Source organism: Hipposideros armiger, unplaced genomic scaffold (genome assembly GCF_001890085.2).
Source record: "Hipposideros armiger isolate ML-2016 unplaced genomic scaffold, ASM189008v1 scaffold_603, whole genome shotgun sequence".
In the NCBI taxonomy this organism is placed as follows: Eukaryota; Metazoa; Chordata; class Mammalia; order Chiroptera; family Hipposideridae; genus Hipposideros; species Hipposideros armiger.
The window spans coordinates 1,103,341-1,128,239 of NW_017731953.1; positions in this window are offsets into that span (position 1 = coordinate 1,103,341).

Sequence of the window (24,899 nt, forward strand, 5' to 3'; positions counted from 1 at the left end):
TTTTTTTTTTCCTTCTATAAAATGGAAGTAGTATCTATTTCATAGTTTTTTTGTGAGGATCAAATTTCTTGGTTAATATAATAGGCTAAGCCCAGCTGAAAACCAGATGTCTTTGTTGGATATACTTTGATGGTACCCATCTCTGCACTTTAACGTTTTCATTCTCTAATTTACATAAAGGATTTCAGGGGGGAGGGGGAGAAACCTTGAAATATCCCAACAGTTGCCATTTATATGTTCACTTATGTATATATATGAACTTTTAAAATGTGTTATAAGGAGTCCTTGTGTATTTCTGTATGTATTGCGTTATAGAGTAGATTGCAAGAAGGGACAGTGGATAAGAGGGCATCGCCCTTACTGTGGGATCCTATTTCAGTGAGGATAGTCTGCAGTAACAGATCCAAATGTTTAATGGCTTAATTCAGTAAAACTTATTTCACTCACATAGTAGTCTTGGCTGCTCCAGGTTGGCAAGGCATTCTATTCAGGAATTGAGGCATCTTCCATTTAGAAGTCACCATCCCCACTGTAAGCTTCACGTTGACCAGATGGCGGGAGTGAGTGTTGAAGAGTCACCCCTGCTCTCCTAAAAGCAATGATCTGAAAGTGGGATGTATAAATTCTGCTTGTATTCTACTTGTTCTTCCTTTGGTGAGAACTTGGTTTTATGACCACACCTACCCCAGTGGAGACTGAGTGAGACTGGATTTAACTTCCACTGTAGACACTTTCCCCAAAGAAAGAAGATGTTGTCTTGTCTCCTGACAAGAACTACAGCATTGTTCTCTAGCATTCATGCATGCGGGAATTCTCACCCCTTGACAACAAGATACAGTGGCTTTCCAATGCTACCAGCATGTAGGTGTTAGACAATGTATGGGTGCTCCCTCGGTTAGCACCTCTCCAGACCCACCAGGGCTAGATCTGGATGACCTGTGATGAGAAGTGGAAATCAAATAATCTGTGGGCTCTTGCAAGTGCTCCTTTTGATTCTGGAGAACACTGGGGAGCAGTGTGCCCATGCCAGATGGTGGGCTTTGGGCATCAACTAGGTAGGGCTTAGAGCCATTGACCAAGCAACTAGGAGCTTAGAATCATTGAGAGCCAATCAGAATGAGAGAAATAAATATATACTCATCAGCTGGTGAAGTTTGAAAAATTCTGGTTACTTGGATATAAAGAGGCTAGAGCAGTGTACATGGCATATGGCTCCCTCCTCCAACTGGCCACGTAGCCCAGGTAGAGAGGAGGATAGAAGGCAGAGTGACTTAGCGAGGAAGCACTGCTCCTGACCAGATGGGCACATGGCCTTCAGGCTTTATAGGCATGGCCAGCTGGGCAGCAAATTATTTGATTATAAGAAAATCAGAAGACCTTTATATTAAATCACTCATTTAATGAATGCTGTATCCTGTTAAGAACCTTTGCATGCTAGAGACCTTCTAAACAAACATGTAGCATTTTGGGTACTTTATGTATTATTCAAAGAGGGTACAAAATGTTAACAGTTCCAAGAATGTTAATATTAAAGGCTATCTCCAGATAATAAATTTCATACCTTCCTCTAAATGCAATCTGATTTCTGAACTTACTCATTTTTTCCTTTGTAAGTTTGATAATTATCTCTGCTTTTATTTTTTATTATTTACTTATTTATTTTATTATTCTTTTTAATATATATATATTTTTTATTTTATGTTTTTAAATTAGTTTCAGGTATACAACACAGTGGAATAGTTATACTTTTTACCCCTCAAAGTGACAACCCCCCTCCCCAATTCGCTGCCCCACCCACTCCCCCCATATCATACATCTCTATTACAATTCCGTTGACTCCACTCCCACACTGTACTCCGCATCCCATGACTATATATATATATTCAATATAGTTGGCATACAATATTATACAACATCAACTTCTTTTAAATGAAAGGGACTTTGTTCTTTAATTTTACTCTGTCTTCTGGTTTCTGTCACTGAATCCCACTCATAATGAATTTGTAGCCAGCATCAGAGAGTCAAGTTATATATTCTTTAAGTTGAAGTTTGTGTCTTTCAGTATAGCTACTTAATATTGACAGTGTATTGTGAGCCACACTTAGGAATATCTTGTGTAGTTAGTAGGTCTTCGAAGTTTTTTTCTTGTCTTCTCCTTTGGTTTACCTTAACACATATAATCAAAGTAGTTTTTTAGAAAAAAATTCTGTATGCTACTCTTTAAAAAAATTGTAACTGTTTTAACCAGGATGAAATTCATCAAATTGCTAAGTGATTATATTTTAAATACCTCTCATTGGTAGAAATTACATATATATATATATATATATACACACACACACATATGTGTGTGTATGTGTGTGTGTGTATATATATATCATATCCCATTTTTTCCTGGAGACTATGGGAAATTTAAAAAAGAAGTTCACTCTGAGCTTTTGCCTTCTATTGCCATAACAGTAACATTTTCAAAATTTGAATATAAGCAGGAATGTTTGTTAAGGGAACAATATTCTTGTATTCATGTTCTACTTTTAGTTGTATATGATTTTCTTGTTCATAAAAATGCACAAGTTTTACTGATGTCAGTATTGCCCATAGCAAATGGACAAAAGTGATGAATTGGATGACCTGCCTGATAGAAATGCAGTGTGAGAAGAGAATTTTCCTCTTTGAATAGAACTCTTTACACTGGCCTGAATTTCTTTAAGATAAACAATACTGCCTTTCAGAATTCAGCCTTTCTCTAAATTTATTTTTCATATCAACATATTACATACAAAATGTCTCATGCTACATATTATGTTAAATTTCAAGTGAGAATCATTCATATATTAGTATTTGAATTATGCACATCAAAATTAATTTTATGCTTTTAAATGTGGAAATTACAATAGAGCATTCTTTTACAAGGTTGAGTTTTAGATTATCTTACAAGTAAAAGCATCTGAAAAATTTTGGCAAGCTTTGCCCTTTTCATAGTGAGTATGACTTTCTTTTTATGAGAGTCCTGGCAGATTGTGTTCTGTTTTGTGAACTACTGATTGTAAGGGTGAAATAAAGATGCTATTTATTTTTTTGATTTTCTTTAAACTGAGCAATCAAGTTAGAGCCTATGATCATGTTTCAAAAGTGATCACCATACATGTGTTTTTATCCTTTTATCTTTATTTTCTCTGTAAACTAACAAGCTGATTATAAAATTTATATGGAAGCTCAAAAAACTTAGAATAAGCAAAGCTCTTTTAACTACTGATTGTTTATAAACCCCAGTAGTTGCTACTCATTGTAAACACATTATTACAGCTTTCTTCATTAAAACTTTAGAAGGAATACTTGTATAGCATCTATTCTCTGTGACAGAACAAGAAAAACTCTGTAACCTTGTGGCATGACACAGCAAGTCATATCATAAAAGAAAATATTGATTAATAGGATTTTATAAAAATAGTATAATTTTTCTTTTAAAAAAATTTATTAGGGAACAAAAAGGCAAGACTGGGGGAAAACATTTATAAAACATACATCAGACAATGGACTTGTGTCCAGAATACTTAAAGTACTCTATTAGTTTAGTAGTAAGAAGACAAAGTATCCAATTAAAAAATAGTAGATAACTGTTTGGATACTTCACAAAAGAAAATATATGAACGATCGATTAACACATAAAAATGACCAGCATAATTTGTTATAGAAAAATGCACAGTAAAATCACATTTTTATCCTAGAATGGCAACCATGTGGAGCAACTGGCACTTTTGTACATTGCTGTACATATGAATATAATATAAATGATGTCACTACTTTGGTAGACAGTTTGGTAATTTCTTAAAAAGTTAAATATACATGTATCCTATAAGCCAGCCATTCCATTCCTAGTTATTTACACAAGAGAAATGAAAACATGCCTACACAAAGATTTGTACGTGAATGTTTATAGTGGTTTCATTTGCAATGGTCAAACATAGAAACAGCCCAAATGTCAACAACTGGTGAATGGATAAACAAACAGCATCATACCCATGTAGTGGACTATCTACCACTCAGCAGTACAAAGAAACACCCTGCTGAAATGCAATGTTATGGATGAGGCTTCAAATAATTACACGTAAAGAATCCAGACAAAGAATACATATTATATACTTCTATTTATATACAGTTCTAGAAAGCCCAAATGAATCTGTAATGACGTAAAATAGTGTTTCCAGTGTTAGCCTGGAAACAGCAGTAGAATGAGATTATAGTAGATTATAATTATAATAGATTATAAGGGTTGCAGGGCACTTCTTGGGGCTGGTAGAAATGTTGTTATTTTGATTGTACTAATGGTAACATGGGTGTAATGGGTCAGAACTCATCAAGTCGTACATTTTAAATATATGTAGGTCATTGTATGTCAATTAAATCTCAGTAGCATCGGAAAAGGAAGACACAATTTTAAAGATTTTATTACTTTTTAGAATATTCAATTTTCTAAGTTGTTTTATCATACAAAAGAGCTACATTTTTATTTGCTTAATGTATTTTTGATTGTGACCTCAAGAATGATTTGCCTATGTATCTACTTTTAGGTCCATATAGTCCCATATATTTAGGTTTGGGGATAACATAAAAGTAACCTAATTTCCATTGGCCTTACTTTCTTCAACTATAAATTTAGGATTGCATCAGATCACCAGAGATTCTTCTATCTCTGAAATTCTGTAATGTGATTTAAATAAATTCATCTTTTGGGATACAGAATTACCTCATAAGAGAACACTGCAGAGATCAGGAATATCTCTAATCATAGAGATCATGTTAATTCTTTCAGAGAATATTTTGAATAATTTTAGACCAATCCGGTAATGCAAAGTTGGACAACCAGAAAACAACCGCCCAAATATGGAAACCCAGCCTCTGTCTGGATTAACTAGTATTTATAATCAGGAGTATAAATGAACTGTAAGAAAAACGAATTTTTATTATATAAAATGAATTCATATTGCTTACTGTGTATTTGGTATGATTTAGAACAGCAATCTCATGTTTTGCGCAAGGAAATTTTAAAGTTAACACAGTCAATTTTATTAATATATTGTTAATGTAATTGCACATGCGGACATGGGGGAAAAATGTGTGTTCACTTGGCTAAATAGAATGTGTTGTGTGGGTGTGGAGAATTAAGAAAAAATGACTTTAAAAAATGTTTAGAATGTGGAGCATAGATGTAGAAAATCAAGAAAAAGCATCTTTTTTAATGTTAAGAAAAAAATGCTTTTTATGAAGTTTATTGCTCATAGACTTATACCTATAAGTTTTACTCTAATTTACTTGTTACATAAAGAACATCCTGTTTAATACATACAGATTTCATAGACAGACTTTCCCTGGTGACAGAAATGAAACACCTACAGAAGCTGTTTGTATCAGGGCTGCACTGAGATAATAGCCCTCTTTGAGTGGAGCCTGAAGCAGGAAGATAGCTTTACTGACCAAACGTTGTGGTTTCACTCTTGAGGCCATGCTTGGACAAACAAGGAGGGCAGTGTGAACAGTCTATTTGCGGGTTGGTCTCAGAAGAAATTCTCAGAAGTTATTTTTAAAAAGCCAAAGAAAACAGAGCTCCTGTTTTTGGTGCATATTCACAGCTGAGCCTCTCTGTTTGAAGAGCTTCATTTAATATTTTTTGCCTTTTGGAGAGTAAGCTCTAGACTACATCTTAGACACTGTAGTATTGATAAAATGTTAATGTACAGAGGCTCTGTGTATTCTTTGCACCAAATAGCTTCCTCTCTCACACTGCTCTGCCACAAATCTGTTTCGCAGGGCGAGGAAGTGTTTCATGGTCGGCCAAGCCAGTTTTGAAAAGATGGTGTGAAAGCATCAGTTGAAAATTATTATTATTATTATTATTATTATTATTATTATTATTAATTATTATAGTTGTTATTAGTAAGCCCTGCATTGATGGAACTTTTTAGTATTGTGGAAAGGTAAGCAGGTTTTGAGCCCATTGGAAGTAGGCCAGATTTTGATTCAGAAAAAAATATCAGGAAAGCAACATATTGAAATGATAATTAACTGTTGAATCACCAGTGAATAAAGGGAGTCCAACAGGCCTGCTTAGTCGTAAGAAATGACAGACAAGCCGTGTGTGTATGTAAAGTGAAATAGGGTTTTTTGTTTTTCTTAAAAAAGTTCAGTAAAGTCCAATTAGGTATTGCAGTTTTATGACACTCTACTGCTGAAATTATTATAATTAATTTTTGAATGTGAATTTTATCTAACAAATCCCATAGAAGAAAATCCTATTTTGAAGCATGTCTTTTCTATCTTACTCATTATATTTGCTTTTTGGAAAATTATTTAGACATGTGTTTGATTTTTTATTTCTGAAACATATTTTACTCAATTGGAAGTGACATACATTAGCATCTTAGTGGGTAATTACTGTATGAAATGCGTGGTATGTGTCCTGTAATATTTTTGTGTTATAGTCCTTAGTGCCAGTAGGCCTGGCCTCAGCATCGTGGCTGGCACTGGCTCTAGCACTTCCTCCACTGCTTCTCCAGAGCCTGTGTCGTAGGGGGAATATGGTAATGACAGTATAAGAGTGGCTCCATAGTCATAAATCCCTTCTCAGATGCATCTTTGTTTTATGTCTCTGAGCATGTCCTTCAGTTAGAATTTTACATTTCTTTGGGGAACGCTTTAGGCTTCTTTTGTGCTGTACACAGCGCCTACGGCCATGCTAGTGCTCTTCTTCCAAATGCCACGTTCCAGTGTTCAGATCCCGCTGTTACTTACCCACCGTCACTGGACAGATGTTCCAGGCAATTAGTTTCTCATCTGTGAAACAGAGCTAACGTATATCTCAAGATAAATGGTCAGATCCAAATGAGATAATAGTTAGAAAAAGCTTTTGAAAATAAAAGCATTAGTCCCATGTTATGTATCTTAACTCACTGTTTAGTAGTAAATTGAATTGAACTGAGAACCTTTTTGCATCCGGTGGTATTCTAGATAGTCAGTAGTCACTATTCCATTTAAGTTCCTCCAAAGCTGTCGTTAGAGAAAAATTGTACATTTTTAATATGTGTCATTGAGAACCACTTTGTAACTATTCTTTTCGCACAGGTTGAAATTAGGGAATGAGACTGACATATACTGATATCTGATTTCCCAGAGGCAAATACTTTATACTCAGTCTAGTGGAATTCTCTTCTTGGTTCTCAACTTCTTGTTATTGTGATGGCAACAAAAGTGAGAAGCGTGGTAACCCAGGAAAGGACAAAGAGTGATTCTGGCTTTCCACTTCCATAAAGCTGCCAGTAACCTGACTAATTCAACCAATGAAATAATACAATTTGATAAGTTAGAATCACTTAACCTCTTGTTTTTCCTTTAGAATGTAAAAAAATATATTTTACTTATTTTCAGTTTACCCAAGAGGATGATCCAATAAGTCAACAATCAGGAGGGCCGGCCGAGTGGCTCAGTTGGTTGAGAGCTCGCGCAAGCCTGCGAGCTCTGAGCAACAGGGTCACCAGTTCGAGTCCCAGCCTGAGCTGAGCTGCTGCTGAGCTGCCAACAGGTGGCAGGATGGCTCAGCTAAAAAAGAAATAATAATAATAAAATAAAAACAATCAGGAAGTGTGGCATAAGCACCGAGGTGTTAGGACTGTAACAGGGTACTGGGGACACCCTGCTGTGCTAGGGATTATATCTTCAGTTGTGGAATTGTGGGGAATTTAGGGCAGGTGGCCCACGCAGGGGTCCTGGCGGAAGGACTGGGCAGCTTTCAGGGGAAAGTGGCACTGGGCCACCCCCCCGTTAAACAGCAGCTGCTGGCCAAGTAGTCCGAAAACCTGTATATAACTATATGTATCAGCCTCAAGTTTACCTGAATGTGTATGTCTAAAACTGGATTCATTATACCGAATTTTCCATTTAATTTACAGAAACTTATTTTTTTTTCTTCTGTAATCAGCTGTGGCAGATAAGTTGCAGGTATAACCTAATGTAACATGAATCTCCTTTTTAGGAAGGTATGTATAAAATGTTAGCTTTCCCACAGTTTATGTTGCTATTTATTAAAGCTATTTAAAGAAATCTTATTTTGAATCTCTTCATAAAATGATTTTAATTTACCTTAGCTATATATATTGAATTTTTATTAGGCTTGTTATAAAAGCAGCAATTAAAAGCATAGCATCCTAGATAGTACCGTTTTGGAAGGACTCACTTGCACGTAATCATAGAGCGGGGAGAGAGCCGTATGGCCCAGCTCACCCTGCTGGTGAATGTCACAGCCAGCACGTCTGATGTGTTTCCCACTATTTCTATTGTACTATTGGTGTTAAGAAGCAATGACACTCTAATCTGTCTTCTTCAGATCACTTGGGCAATAATTATGATATATGGCCTTCAAGATACGTAGCATGGAAGTTATTGTTTCCATTTGAAATTTGGGGTTGCTAAGGTCCAGAATTTCTTGGTTCCTGATCTATCTAATTTCACTATTCGCCTTGGTGGAGTCAAAGCTTTTCACTTTTCCTGCATGCCAGCCAAAGGTATTCTCTGTATTCTCTTGGTTGCTTAAGATAACAGTAAAAGTTAATAGATCTACGGACGCCTTCTCAAATATGCATGTTGTGAAATATATCAACAGGGACAGAAAACTTGATAACTTGCATTTTTATTAAGACACACTCCTTTTTTAAAATTTTTTAATTGAATGAAAAAAACTGATCAAGGGAAGCAAACCCACTCAGGAAGATTTACTCCTTGAACTGACCGAAGGATTAGTAGAACTAATTGAATCGCTTCCCCAGTCTACCCATACCTAAGCCTTATCCCTCAAGGCTCAGACAAATGACACCTCTTTTATGTATCCTTCTCTGGAGAAAGTAATATATGACCTAAAATGGCCAGTCTGACTCTAGAACAACAAAATGAAATGAACTTCTAGACAATCTGAATCTAGAATTTACATTTTTGAGAGGAAATCTTTATTTGGGGGAAATATAGCCTGGATTATCTTAAATTGTCACCATCTGGTCTGAGTTCTTTCAGTACACTGAAGAAAATCTGCTTTTATTACAAAGTATAACACATACACAAAAGTATATAAAACAACTATACGGTATGTGTAATTATGAATAATTATAAAGTAAACATCCAGATAACCACCTTCCACATGAAGACATGGAATGTTGTCATCACCTCAGAAGTCATTCCAATTTTTGGAACTAACTACTGTCCCTAACTTTAATGGTAAGCACTTTGTTCTTTTTAAAATAAAATTACTTTTCACTTTGTATATGTATCCCTAAATAGTTCACTTTGCTCTTTACTTTTGCCTATTTTTAAGTACATGTTCAAGTCCTCTGTTCATTTTTTTCAACCTCTGGGTTGTCTGTCATTTCTTACCAATTTGTAGAATTTCTACATAGAGTTTGACTGGAAACCCTTGTTGCTTATATGGGTTAGAATATCTTGTCTCGCTCTGTACCATGTCTTTTCACTATTATGTTTTTTTTTTGTTGAACAATAGTTTATTATTTTTAATTTAGTCAAGTTTATAAATTATTTCCTTTATGGCTAATGCTTTTAGTGTGTTGTTTATGAAATGTTTTTCTCCCCCAAGACCATGAAGCCATTCTCTTATATCTTAAAGGCTTTATAGTTGTTGTTTTTTTTACATTAAGGCCTGAAAATTCACCTGAAGTTTTTTTATTTTAGTTTTTAGGTTTATTTTTTTTCCTTTGGTAGTGTGAGGGAAGGACCCAATTTAATTTTTTTTCATATGTATAGCTAATTGTCTCAACATTGTTTACTGAAAAGACCGTCCTTTCTCTACTTTCATGAAGTGCTGCTTTATCCTAAATCAACTCTTCATATATTATGGGTCTGTTTCTAGGTCCCATAGTCTGTCCCAATTATCTTTTAGTTTTGTTCCAATACTGTGCTGTTTTAATTGCTGTTCATTATAATAACTCTTCATATGTGATAGAGTTCTCACACTATATTCTTCTTCAAGATTGTCTTGTTTGTTCTTGGCCTTTTGCATTTAAATTTTATAATCAGCTGATCAATTTCCACAGACCTTTTTTTCAATTTTATATTCTGATTACATTGAATCCATGGAACAATCTGGGAAAAATTGACCCTTTAATCCATACAAATGGTATATCTCTTCATTTATCTGTCTTCTTAAATACCGCAATAAAATTTTACAATGTTATCTTTAGATGTTTATATATGTCTTCTGTTAGATGTGTTCATATTTAGCAAGCTTTCAGGTATGCAAAATAAAAATAAAAATTAGTCATATGTATAGCAGCAACAAACAAAATAAAAATGTAAAATATACAACTTGCAAAAACATTTATTATAAATGTGTTTCAATTTAAGGTTTACATTTACCACCTTATTTTGTGCTTTCAACTCTGAACGTTACGTTCTTTGATTCTACAACAGTAGTGCCCCACTCACCCATCAGTTTGTACAATTGTACCAGTGATTCAGAATTATGAAATATTCTATGGAGAAGTAACAGGTATTTGATGCTATAGTGTTAATGGCATTCCTGTATTCTCTAGCAACTAATCATGTAATCCTCCTAACAGTCTTATAGGTACAGCATTGTAGTTCCTGTTGTAGAGCAGATGAAACTTGAATTAGAGATGTTAATACCTTTGCCCATGATCTCGGGCTAGAAAGTTGTGAGCACCTTGATCTGCAGGCTGTGTCCGTGATGCTTTTAGTTTTAACATTTTGTCACATATCAGTAACCCCTGAGGGCAGCACACTATTTCATAATGCTGTGGTTATTGATTATGATAATGAGAAGGCCAGAGCATGAAAAAGACTAATTAATATTCATTTTATTTTGTTTCCCTAAGCAAAAAAAGAAGATAATACATTTTGGAAAGATTTCCATTTAAAACATTAAAGCCAAAGTTTAAGCCTACTGAGTTTTATGGTTCTAATTGATTCAAATAATTTTTCCTATAGAAGGAAGGATATATAATGCATAAATATAGTACTGATTAATGCTATCTATTTGTTAACATAGAAGAATATTTTATAGTTAAGAACTCCATTTTTTACATAAGGCTCAATTCTTTAGGATAGAAAAATGTGAAACTTTAGCTGATATTTATATATCTTTTCTCCTTCTGTCAGTGACTGCCAAATCTGTGGGAGTTTTATGATCTGTTATCCTCTGAGATCTGTGGATTCATTTAACATTTTGCTGTGATTTTATTGGTTTTGGAATCAAGAACTAAAAACTGAATATAGTTCACTATTCATATAACAAGATTTAAGGATGTTTGGTTTTTAAAAGTTCCTTTGGTCCCCATTAGATTTATTTCTGTTTGACTAATGAGTAGATGGAAGAAAAAAAAATCAAACATTGCATATGGTTTCTAGGGGTTGTTTTAATAAAAAAAAAATCAAGACTGGTCAATGAAAGCTTTCAGAAAATGACTTTATGAAAAACTTGCATTCTTTTAAATCAGGAGTAGTTTTCCCCCAAACCTAAATGTCAGCCATACCACTTTTTTCCTTATTCTCTATTCTCCAATTTTGCCTGTTTCTTAGCTATGTGGAGACTTGCCTGGGAGCTGTCTCCTGCTTAGGTAGAGGTCAATAAAATGCTGGCTGGAAAAACTCCATATTGGCTACCATGAAGGATGGAATAAAAGAAAAATAAGTACTAAATGCTGTTGTGATTTTCTATAATATACTTGCAGCTCTCTTACTAAGACTATGGTATAAGCAGTGCCTTTTAAACTGAGGCTTGCAGCCCATGGGTGGGCCATGAAATAGATTTAAACCATTGCAGTCAGCATTTTATTTAATTAATAGAATAGAGTAGTGAGGGAATTTAAATTTAAAAGTGACTACACATTTTAGGGAATTTTAAATGGGACAAGTAAAATAGAAAAATTAGTGTATCACATAATAAAGTTAATTATTAGTTTATGAAAAGCTAGTGTCAGTTCCACAGACACACTGATATAGCAAATGGTATATGTCTGTATTCAGTTCAGGAAACAGAAACAGTATGTGTTTTAAACAGGAGGATAATTAATATAAGGGAATTACGTGCTTATGAAATTGATTTATAATATAGAGAATGGGTTCTAAGCTGTTCTACTCGAATGATTTCCCCGGCGGACAGAACTGATCCATCCAAGAGCTGCTTACACCTGAGGCTGTTGGTGGAGCTGTGACTGTACAAACATATACCCAATAGCTGCAATCCAGTTACCGGTAAGCCAGAATTAAACCACTACTGCTGTGGTCACAATTGCTTCTCGATGCCCAGAAAATTGGAAGGCACCAATATAAGTACCACTGTACAAAACCTCACATTTCCTTGCTTTTGTTTGCGGTTGAAACAGCCAAAAGGGTGCGGGAACATGGCTTTTGCTTCTCTGTTGCTTTAATCAGCTTAGATGAGTTGCTTCCATTTGCAGAACTAATTCCCATCCAGAGTTCGAAGTACAAGAGAAACGCTCTTGGTTTGTGGACCTGTCCAACTATCTAGATGGAGGGAAGATGTGTGATGTATTATACCTGAAGGTAGATGAGATCAGCATAAAATATCCAACTTGATTCACCCCTTTGTATTCTCAGCACTCACACATACTTTTCTATTCATGCCTAGGTTTCCAAACAACAACACTAGTGGCAAAAACATGTGGCTGTCACTCCTATGTAGGAAATGAGTTTACTTCTCCCCCAAAGGGGATAGGACAAAGTCACCTGTACCCAGTGAGTGAACTTTCTTATGCCATAGAGATGCATACTGATGTATTTGTGTGTTATCTGGGATTTACTTTAAAATATTCTGGAAAAAAAAAGTAGGACGGAGAGATGAGGTAAGATTAGCAAAAATGTTGATGACTATTGAGACTGGATTATGGGTACATAGTGGTCCATTATTTTTCTCTATTTTTGTATATGTTTGAAAATTTCCATCAATAGAAAGATTTTAAGACGATATAAATATACATCTTTGCTCATACTTCAACTTAAAACATTGGCTATTACTTTTGGGAAGAGGAACAGACAGCAGCAATGGAACAAAGAAACTGAAGCACAGTGATAAAAAACTACACAAAGGAGACTATTGATTCTCCTCATTTTCTGAAATTCCTTCATTAGAGATTGCAGTCATAAATATAAAGCACTGTCACCCTCATCTTATTTTAAAATGAAAATGCTACCTGGGGCTATTATAATAATAACACCCATATATTGTATGATCAAAATGTGATTTCATAGCTATTTGACTGGATTAAGATGACAGGAATTAAAGGAAGATGTGTGATGTATTTATATCTGAAAAGTCTCAAGGTCACAGCTCCTGACTCTAAAGACCAGGTTTGCACCATTGTAATACGCTTAAGTTGTTATCAGTCATTAGCATCCTTAAATGTGTTCTCAACATGCATTTTCTTCCCTGGCTTCTTGTTGAGCATAGGGATCTGAAAGAATGGAGTGTGCGTGCGTGCGTGCGTGCATGCGTGCGTGTGTGTGTGTGTGTGTGTGTGTGTGTGTTAACATCAAATTTATATGAAAAGTGATGAAAAGTAGATATTGAGACGTCCAGTTTCGGCTCTGATATTTAAAGATCTTGGAAGTTGTCATTCCCATCCTTACAAGATAAAAGATGGACACATTTTTAAAAATCACTGTCTCCCATCATAGAATTGAGGTTACAGGCAAACCACCACCACCCTGAAACTGGAGAGATGGGTACACGCAGAGGTGTTAGCCAAGATCTGCTTATCTGGAACAGAAGCTACTGAAGCAGTAACACTTAATAGTAATTTTGATAAAATGCACTAGGGGCTGTCGTCTTAGGGTGGACCCCTAGGCCCTGCATCTTCATGGGCTTTACCTACAGGAACCCCACCAGATTCTCAAAGTGAAGATCTGAGAATCATCCCTTCATGGCTCTCACAGGAGGAGTGGACAAGTAATCACTAAAATAACACCTATAGCCTTCTCCATAAAAAGCCAGCTCCAGGGTGACTTTATCAGAGCCTCGTCCTAGAGCCATGGGGGGTGGGGCGTTCTCTAGCCCCCTGTAGCCTTCCTGTCTCGTGTAAGGAAGTAGGGAAAGCTATTTAAGAAGAAACACTTGTGAAGGTCACAGGCCAGAGACACAGGCAGCTCAAAGATGAAATGTAATCAAAGTGTAGAGAGTTACCTCTCACCCACATTTTGCCACTATACCAACAGGTCTCTGTTATAATAACAGTGAATTACAACTGAAGGAAATGCAAGACACAGACTCATTCTGAGGGAAGGCCCAAGTCAAGAGGGGAGACAAATACAAGAACACTAGCGGAATTTGATGCCTCTGACACCTATAGCTACAGCAGACATTAAACACAACTCAGTCCATGGCCAAATGAATACAAACCCTCACTCTGCAGGTCTGTTTACTTCAGTTCCCAATATAACATGCCTGCTTTCAACAGAACATTATAAGACATGCCAAAGGCAAAAAGAAAGAGCCGGAAGAGACAAAGAAATCATCAGAACCAGACTCAGGTATGACACAGATGTTAGAATTATCAGGCGATGCAAAATAACTATGATTAATATGTAAAGGGCTCTAATGAAAGAAGTAGACAACATGCAAGAACAGACAGGTTATATCAGAATGGAAATGGAAACTCTAAGAGGGAATCAAAAGAAAATGTTAGAAACCAAAAGCACCGTAACAGAAATGAAGAAAGCCTTCAGTGGGTTCATCAGTAGACTTGACATGGCTGAGGAAACAAACAGTGAGTTTTAAGACAGGTTAACAGATGCTTCCCAAATTGAAATGCAAAGAAAAAGAAGAGCATTCAAGAATCAAGGGACAAGTTTTAAAGGTGTTATGTACCCATAATTAGAATGCCAGAAGGAGGATAAAAAGAGGAGAAACGAGCCGAAAAGATATTTGAATTGAAAATGGCCAACCAAGACTTTCCAAAATTAATGATAGAAAACCACAGACATAGGAAGCTCAGAAAATACCAGGTTTTGTAAATACCAAAGCAATCCAGCATCATTTTCAAACTACTGAAAACCAAAGGCAAAGAGAAAATCTTGAAATAAGCCGGAGGGAAAAAAATACCTTAGCTATGGAGGAACAAGGATAAGAAAGGTGGGAGCTGAAGCAAGTTCCATGTATCATAGTTATACTTTCAATTTAACAAGGACGTTTTAAATGCCTGCTAAATGTCATGTTTTATGAAATGTGATACAGGATAAATATAAGACCTAATAACCTCCCTCTTCCCCAGTCACGTTGTTAAAATCTACTAGAAGAAAGTCAGAAAAGTATATAAATGATAATGATAATAATAATACAGATTTTAAAGTTCTCACAAGGGAGGTACCAAAAATAGTGTGGTGGGGGACTGAATGGGGGGAGAGATGGCAGTGGCTGGCCGGGCGGGTCAGGAACAGCTTCACTTAAGTGCTTGGCTTCCTTTTCTATTGCTCGTAGCCCTTGACTCAAAACTTGACTTTCATCCTTTTCCTCGTATCTCTTTACATGTCTCTGTGCCCCTCACTTGGTTTATCTTACTTTGTTTCATTGTGGAAATAGTGATACTAGAGAACTTAGGCTGTCTACATGTCTATCATTTTCCTCGTGCTGCAACTTAATTTTCACGAGGCATTTTTTTTTATTCTCTGCAGAAATTGTTTAATATGCTCTCTCCTATTTCTACAGTTACCTCCTTCCCCCTGGCCTGCCTGGCATGATGATCTTGATGATCCGTTCACCCTTCTCCCAATACCATCTTTCCGGCATTCTCCATGACACAGATTAACCCTCTCTCTCCCATGCTTAAGCGCTCCGGCACTTTTCACATTGCTGACAGAGTAAAACCTCCCTCTTATAGCCTGTCTTCCTAGGACCTGTACTTTCTGCCCAGACTGTATTTTGTGATTCCTGAGAGGAGATACCCCATGAAATATTTTCCAAACTTATTTGACAGAAATATCCTTTTCTGGTCTCCTGGGTGTCTCATGTTTTACAGAGTACAGTTTGGGAAATGCTGGGCTTGAATGAAGAATGTGAACTTGGGGCAAGGGGAACAGGCGGGAAAGCATGACTAAAGCCATCTCAGTAGTAATGAGCGTAGAGAGTAGGCCAGCTGCAGATGAGGTCATGACATACATGAGAACACGTTTCTCAAAACGCTGATTTCTTCTCCAAGGTTTTCAGGAGTGATCCTCTGTGTCTGTTTATGATCTGCAAAGACTCTGTCATGCAGAAAACTAGGAGGAAAAACCTTTCCGCTCTTATTCTCAGGAGAAACAAGATTTTAACCATGTTTCTGGAAACTTGCATTGGCAGAATTTAAAGCCTTCCAGAGAGCGCAGTTTTATTTCACTTGTAGTTATATTTCATTTTAACAATACGAGTGTAGGATTATTTGGCAGATTTGAAAATAATGCGTTTTCATTTTTTAATATTTGTGCTGCTTTTTATAGCCTCTCTAACATATTATTTACGTTTATCCAATTGTCATCCTAAAATCTGAATGTATACTTGATAATGTTTCTATCACAAAAGCTGTGGTTCACTGAATATTCTTTTATTGCAATTTCTTGTGACTGGAACTCTGCTGCTTTACTGGAATAGGGATAATAAATACTGGAATATTTATTGTTCTGTCCTTAAGGACTACTGAATCACTCTGAATTGACTTATGATACATTAACAATATTAATTGTAGTTTGTTAGTGTATTACAGATTATGTTGTAGTTATTATATTATGATAATCTGAAAGTTCATTATTCCTGTAAACTGTTTTCAGTGAGACTTCGAGGACCCGGGCTGGAGGGCCCGTTTGACAGACTGACCACCCCCACTGGCTGTTGCAAATGGAAATTATAGCTCCTTACATAGCACCTCTGTAGTTAGAGGGCAGAATGCATGGCAAGTCATGCGGTGCATCCTTAGGAACAGAACACTATCTGTATGCATCACTTATGGATGGGGAGAGGGTCCGCATATCTGTCTCTGCCTGGCTCCATCTGGCTCCAGGCCTGCATGTGGCAGAGCCTGTAGGTAGCAGGTGTCACTTGGGCTGTCAGGTAAGGCAGATAGCCAAGCCCACCTTTACTGCCCCCATAGAGTTCCCAGTCTAGTGCATGAAATAAACTGATGCCTAAGCATTTAACTCTAGAATTATACCATAAGAATTGACTTTTCAGAAGATATAGAATCAGGAGCGGAGAAGGAGGAAAAGATGCTTAGGGAATCCATGATACAAATGCATCACGGCTGTGAAGTGGGGCTCTCATATTTTGACTTAAAGCCCTGCAATTCCTACTTGTGCTACTTACTGCTTTTGAAACTGATATACTTTATTAGAAGTGTCAGAGGGCATGCCTCTTTAGATAGAGAACGTTTTGTTCATCAAATGTATTTAAGAACGCTATCTTATGGTCCTGTTTTTTTGTGAAGGTATCTATACCATTTTTAGTCTTATCAAATGAAAATATCTCATTTTGGTAAAGCCATGCTTCGTTTATGATGTCTTGAAAAATAAATCATACAGTGATTCACTTAAGTTTTAGACCATTGGCAGTTTTCTTTATTATATAACCTCTAAATATCTCTGCCTGTACAATATACGTGTACTTCACAAGTGTGTAATAATAAGAAGCACATGATGTCCTGATATAAAGTAAAACTTCTTATTGATGTTGAATTTAGTCAATAGATTGTCTAATGTCATTTTCATGATCAAGACAAAGATATCAAGCTGCCCAAATAGAATGCTTCTAAAAGCATTATTCACGTGTTGAAATACATTCCCAATAGTCTTAGACTTTTAGCTGATAACTCTCATTTTAGAATTTCTGATACACATAAAAGGATATTTTTTGCTGAAAAAATGTTCCATTAAGACAGATTTTAGTTATTCTGCCTGCTATACAATGTCACTAACTTAGAACCATGTTTTAAAAATGTTTTCCCTTCAGAGCTAGAGACATGGAAATTTTACTCCTGTTCAGTCACAGTAACATGTATAAAAAATGAGACTGCTAAATTAAATCTTTTCTTCCTTTTTAAAACTATATGATTATATTCCTTTGTGATATTTCCATCACTTAAGGGAATGAGATTTCAAATTAAATTCTAGGGAGACTTAAATTCCCCTTGGGTTCTCTTTCACCAGGGATATGTGTATGCTATGAGGTAATTAGTGGTGGCTCATTAGGATAATACAGGCAGAGTGGTAAGACTTACTTCTGCCTTGAATAATTGTGCTGAGAAAAAAAGAGGCACGCACCAGTAAATGAATACCCTTGCTTGTGCTCTCTATAAAATTAAAATACTTTGGACAGCATGAATGAAAAACTTATAAGTGATGTACTCCTCTAACAATAAACTGTGAAAACATCATTTCCAAACGTGAGCTTAACTTTCTACATACCATAGGCTGCCCCAGGCCATTTGTTTTCTACTTTTTTGTCTTAATCTCCCCAGTTCTGTCCTTAAGTACCTAAGCCTCCTATTCACTAATATTCTTAGGTTTTCAAGTATTTCAGAGGCAAGATTTAGTGGATCATTCTTTAGGTTGTCCAAGATTTAAATTCCAGTTTTCTCAGAAGAAAAATAACACGTTGGAGTCTCTGTGTTTCAAAATTTGACTGGAAAGGAGAAACACCGAAAGAAGCCTTGGGCTAAATAAGCGAAGGGGGAAATGAGGCAGTTACTGTTTTTTCAGTTGTTTGTAGTTAATTTCCGGTCACTGTCTCCTAGTGGCTGTTCTAATCAGCTTCCTCTCCTTAAGTCCTGAAAGCAACACTTTATCCATCATTCTCACCTCCTATTTCCAGAAAAGATTGAGGCCACCTGATGTGACTTTCCCTCCACTTCCTTCTCTTCCACCTTAACTGTTGCTCTTCATCTTCACTTATGTTTTTTTTTTCTTTTTTCTTTCTGTCTACTTTACCATTAAGTGAAGTTTAAAAGAAAAAAATGTGAGCATTTTGCCCCTGCTGTATCAGTTGAAAGATCAGGGACATAGTGTCCATTTCCTGTTTTTAATTCAAAAGGTTTTAATGAGTCTCAAAGAGGAAAACAAACATGAAAATGTTGTTTTTAACAATCTTTTCCTTTGTTTGAGCCTGATATATAATAGTTTGATCAATTCTTGTTAGTGGAATAGATTTGGTTTAAAAGGATGTTGCAAAGTTTCAGTGGGTTCAGTAAGGAGCAAGGGTGAAAAGAATAGAAAATAGGCACTAAGAGTAAAATGAAAAAGGCTTGGGACTTGATTTTGCCTTTATAAAATTGAGTAAGATGATTAATTCCTTTAAGCATATGAAATATTATTTTGACGAATACTGTACTGTTAGCTCTTCAAAAATCAAATGGAGGAAATGGTCTTAAACTGCAGCAAGAGAGAATAATTATAATTTCTGAATTAAGGGGTTATTAAACACTTCAACAGGCTACTAAAAGAAGGTGGTGTAGAATTCTCAGAATTGAGTATTATTAAGATTGGGTATTATTTCTATTGTGTTAATACTCAATTTTACATTAATACCAATGTGTCATATTTTTTTCTAAAAGCAGATTACTTGATGTCTTGCATTGCCTATAACCTTTTGAACTCTTACTATTTTACAACATTGGAAATTGGAGCATCGTATGAAACTCTTTTCTCTTTATTCTATTTAAATTTTTCTTTAATATGCACATTTTCTAAGAAGTCACTTTTTTACAAAGAAAAGATCGAGTCCTGCATGGGAGGTAGCTGGATGGAGTCCTGAGGATTCTCCCCCCTGGATTCCTGATTGTGGGGACATCAGCTGTTGTTTCTTTGCTGCTGACTTCTCACTTCCTTCTTTTTCAGACCAGTTTGAAATGGCTTGTTTCTAAAGAATCCGTCATCTTTGATTCAATTAGACCAGAAATAAAAGCCCACACAGCCTCAAAAATGAAACATTCAGGTCTTGTTGACCTTGAAATTCCAAAATTATTTCTGAATATTTATAACCACCTTCATTGATCCAGCCTTCTCCCCTTTTTTCTTCTCAGAGAAACATTGACCTGCAGCCGTCTACGACTGCCACCGAGCCAAATGAATTGAGATATTTGTAATTGAAAGCTTTTTGTATATCTTGGTTTGGGTCAGGCCTCTCTCCTGGATTTGTCAATTTCAACAATGGAGCGATTCAGGAGTGCAGAGAGGGGCCAGGTAGAGCCCTCCAGGTGCTGGGTAACACACACCATTGTTGGCAGCAGCTGAGAGTTATTTCACATTGATTTCCACTGGCATTATGGCTGTTCCAGCCTCCAAATTAAAGTCGTGTCATCTCTGTATTATTTTTAGTGGCTTTTTATTTCTGTAGTGTAAATGAATAGTAATTTGTATCAGTAGGGATTATTAAGTGGGTTTTTCAGAACAGATGTTTTAAAGTACATTTTTCAGTTGTCGTGTACCATGTCAGTTATAAAGTGCCACCAATCTAGTTGCAGTATGTGAGGACATAATCTTTAACAATCATTTCCAACTCGCTGTAAACCTTTTCTTTTTAAAAATCCATTTCTTGAGCCATAATCGCTTTCATTCTCCAGGATCTTTTTGTGCCTGTTTTGAATGAGCTCATTGTTTATTCCCCGTGAATGTTTCTGATACTGCTTTGTTGTGAATGGGGTTGAGTGCCCTAGCTGACGTTCCTGTTGAGCCCCAAAATGTCTGTTCTCAGTACACGTTCTCTCAGGCTCTACCTTTGCTGAAACTGAAGAAGGAATTTTGAGGAATTTCCCCAGCCTCACTCGGTTATTTCAGATGTCTTCTGTTTCCCTTTTGGATAACTTTTGCCAGCTATGGGGATTGATTCATTGAGGGCCACTTAATTTTTTTTTCTCCTGCATTGTGATATGAGACATAGTAAAGGGGACACATTATGAAGGAAGCTTTATTCTTTTAGGCTTTGGCAGTTGGAAGTAATCCATACAGGTGTTTGAAGGCTTCTTTAAAAATGTATGCTACAAGCTAAACAGATATAACACTATAAATACCGGAGGTGCCAAAAATATGTATACAAGTGGCCACTTTGGTCAACATTGCTCAAGCAGTAATTCGCCGAAATCAGAAGTGTCTGGATGCTGATGGTAACCACTCTGAGCACCTCTTGTAACTGCAGAAGTCAAACATGACTTGTATTCATCTTTTGTTATCGGTATATATTATTACAATTTTAATACAGTTTTCCTTTCTTAAAATGTGTATACATTTTTTTGGCACCATCTGTATAAAGGCATGCTGGTTAATAAATATTTCCTGTTTTTCCTTAGATGGAATATAGTTTTATTTTTAATGATTGAGTTAAAATAAGACTTTATATATTTCCAGATTGAATATTTTTTAAAAGGAACAGCTCTTAATAGGGTAATGATTTTTCTTAATTCCTCATCTAATTTTATATAAAACACGATGTATATTAAGTAGTAGTACGAAAAGTCTAACCTAAAACCAGCTGTAGTACAAATGTTGACATTTGTTTTCATTGATTAAGATGATAAAAATTCAGAAGCATTTTCCTGCTTAGCAGTTAGCATCATTAAATCTATCTTACAACTTCTTATATAATATAACCCATTCATTTATCAATTTTAAAGTATTCATTCAAAAAAATTATGTGACTGGCAGGGTTTTAAGATAAATAGAATGGTCTTTTCCTCAGAGGTAACTTGAAAAACTTGGATGTGAAAGATAAATATTATGCAAGAAGTACAATAATAGAAATATTATTATAACAGCCTATTTTATATCATCTGTACTTTTTAGGAAAACCTCTGGGATAAACGTTACCAGTAATTTCCAACTTGTATGTGTGTGGTCGGTGAATTTAAAAACTCTGCAAATCCCAGCATTGATTATAGGTTAAATTGATAATTCGTGACTCACATATGTGTATGTATCGCTGTTTTCTGAATGTATATAGAAACCGTCTTATTCAGTGAAATGTGAATTCACTTGTACTGTTATCAAATTCATAGTAGCTTTTTGGTCATCTTTCAGTCAGCTGATGCTAAAAATGCATCCACTCTCAAGTGATGGGTCTGTGAAAGTTGTAGGTTTCGAAAATGAATGTTCAAGTTCTTGTATTGGATTCCAGGATTTCGAGAGCATGTGTAGCCACTCTCAGGTCTGTCATAGTTTGAAGAAGTTTTGAATCTTTGCTGGAAATGGCTCTCTGGTTTGGCCTCCTTTCTGATGATCACATCTTTAATTGAGTGATATTGTCAACTCTGTACATAATGCTTTGATTTGGATCCACCTGCATTTCTATTACGCTCCCCCTAGAAAGCTACTTAGAGAGTTTATCCTGCCTGTTCTCACCTCATGGTCAGATGTCACCTTTCCTTTGGAAGCCCTTTCAGCACAAACGTTTTTTGAGCACTACCCTGGTGACCTGATGCTTCCGACATGGGCCCTTTCTGCCTTTTCATTTTCATCAAAGGATTTTCGTTTTGCTCTGAGTAGTTACCAGCCTGTGTCATCTTATTGACTGTAATTCTTTTTGCTTTAAATAAGTCAAATCTTTTCTCAGTGATTGAAAATTAAACATTTGTGACTTACTCAAAGTAATAGCACTTCGTAAAACAATAACAAAACTTTTTTCTAAAAAAATATGGGGTTTAATGTTTCTGAAAATTCTGCAATGAGTTATTTTCTATAGGTATCAGCATTCACAAAACTTTGCAGCAGGTTTTAATTTTCTTAATTGTTTCATGTACCTGAGTGACATTGTTTTGGGAAACATTTGTCAGAATATGTTATTTGGTTATGATGGGTAATTAGAGTATTATCTTTTTATTAAAGAAACTTTTTTCACTGCTACACTTCTTGTATAAAATACAGTGAGCTTATAGTTCTTTCTTTCCTTAGGACAATGGAAGATGGGTTAATGGTTTTTTAAATTAAATTTATTAGTGTAACATTGGTTAATAACGTTATATAAATTCCAGGTGTACAACTTTATAATCCAGCATCTGTTTATTCCATTTGTTTGCTCACCACCCAAAGTCTAGTCTCCTTCTGTAACCATATATTTGACCCCTTTGACCCTCATCGTCCTCCCTGTATGCCCCTTCTGCTAATCCCCATTCTGCTGTCTGTATCTATGAGTTTGTTTGTTTATTCACATGTTGCTTTTTGTTTTATATCCCACACATGAGTGAAATCGTAAGGTTCTTGTCCTTTTCTGTCTGACTTCTTTCATTTAGCATGATACTCTCAAGATCTATCCATGTTGTTGCGAATGGCAATATTTCATCTTTTTATGACTGAGTAGTATTCCATTGTGTGTGTGTGTGCGCATATAAATTCATATATAAAGGTGACGTATATAAAAGTGACATCATATCACCTTTATTCAATCATCCTTCGAAGGACACTTAGGTTGTTTCCATATTTTGGCTACTGTGAAGAATGAAGCAATGAACATAGGGGTACATGTATCTTTATGAACAAGTGTTTTCAAATTTTTCGGATAGATACCCAAAGAGGGATTGCTGGGTCATATGGAAGCTCTATTCTTAATTTTTTTGAGGAGCCTCCATATTGTTTTCCATAATGCCTGTACCAATTTGCATTCCCACCAGCAGTATATGAGGGTTCCTTTTTCCTCACAACCTCTCCAACATTTGATATTTCTTGTCTTATTGATAATAGCGATTCTAACAGGAGTGAGATGGTATCTCCTTGAGGTTTTGATTTGCATTTCCCCTATAATTAGTGATGTTAAACATCCTTTTATATATCTGTTGGCCATCTATATAACTTTCTTGGAAAAGTGTCTATGCAGGTCCTCTGTCCATTTTTTAATTTGATTGTTTTTTGTTGTTGTTGAGTTGTATGAGTTCTTTACATATTTTGGAAATTAGCCCCTTATTGGAGCTATTGTTTATAAATATCTTCTCCCATTCACTTGGTTACCTCTTTGTTTTGTTGATGGTATCTTTTGCTATGAAAAAGATTTTTAGTTTGATGTGTCCAATCATTAGCCAAATGTCATCAATTCTAAATTTGCAATATCTCTTTAACCTGCACTCCTTTCTCTTGTTACTGCTCCTGCTCTATGTCATGCTCTTATCATTTCTACTCTGGAAAAGTGCAAAAGCTTGCTTGCCTCTTGTTTCCCACATTGCTAATTCATTATTGACTAAACCCTTCGAGCAATCTTCATGCATGATAAAACATGATGCCTTCACAGAATCTGGTTCATTGCTTTTTGGTAGGGTTGTTGGGACTATTCCCTTCTGTCCTCATGTTCCCATTAAAATGTTTCCATAGTTTGGTTCAATGTGTTGAGATGGATGTGAAGTATCTTATTGCTGAAGGAAGAGCCAACACAATGATTAAATTTTTTACAAAATCAAATCTGATGGACGGGAACAGAAATAAATGGGTTATGGCTCTTATCAAGAAGACCCTGGTGTGTACTTGTCAATAAATTACAAAGCAAAGGGAATTGTGAGTAGAGTAATGGTGGAATTTGAACCTCAGTTTAAGGAAGTATATCTACATTTTTCTAACAATACAACTGACTCTGGGGAAATCTCCTTCATGTACATGAAAGAAATATTGCCGAAAAACGCAACGAGTTTTAAAATTTCTCAAGATGAAAAAAATAAAAAAATACTAAATAATGGTGAAAACATTATTGAAAACTGCATGGGAAGACTAATCTTAGATGTAACTACTTTTAAACTCTGGTGAGAGAAAGAGAGTGGGAGTCAAGGCTAGCACATGCTTTTTGGAGAAGGCACTTAACAACTTAGATCTCTACAGCTGAGATGATGGCAGCTCAGTCCAGAATCTCTTTGTGAGCCGCTTGCCCCATATTTCCAGGT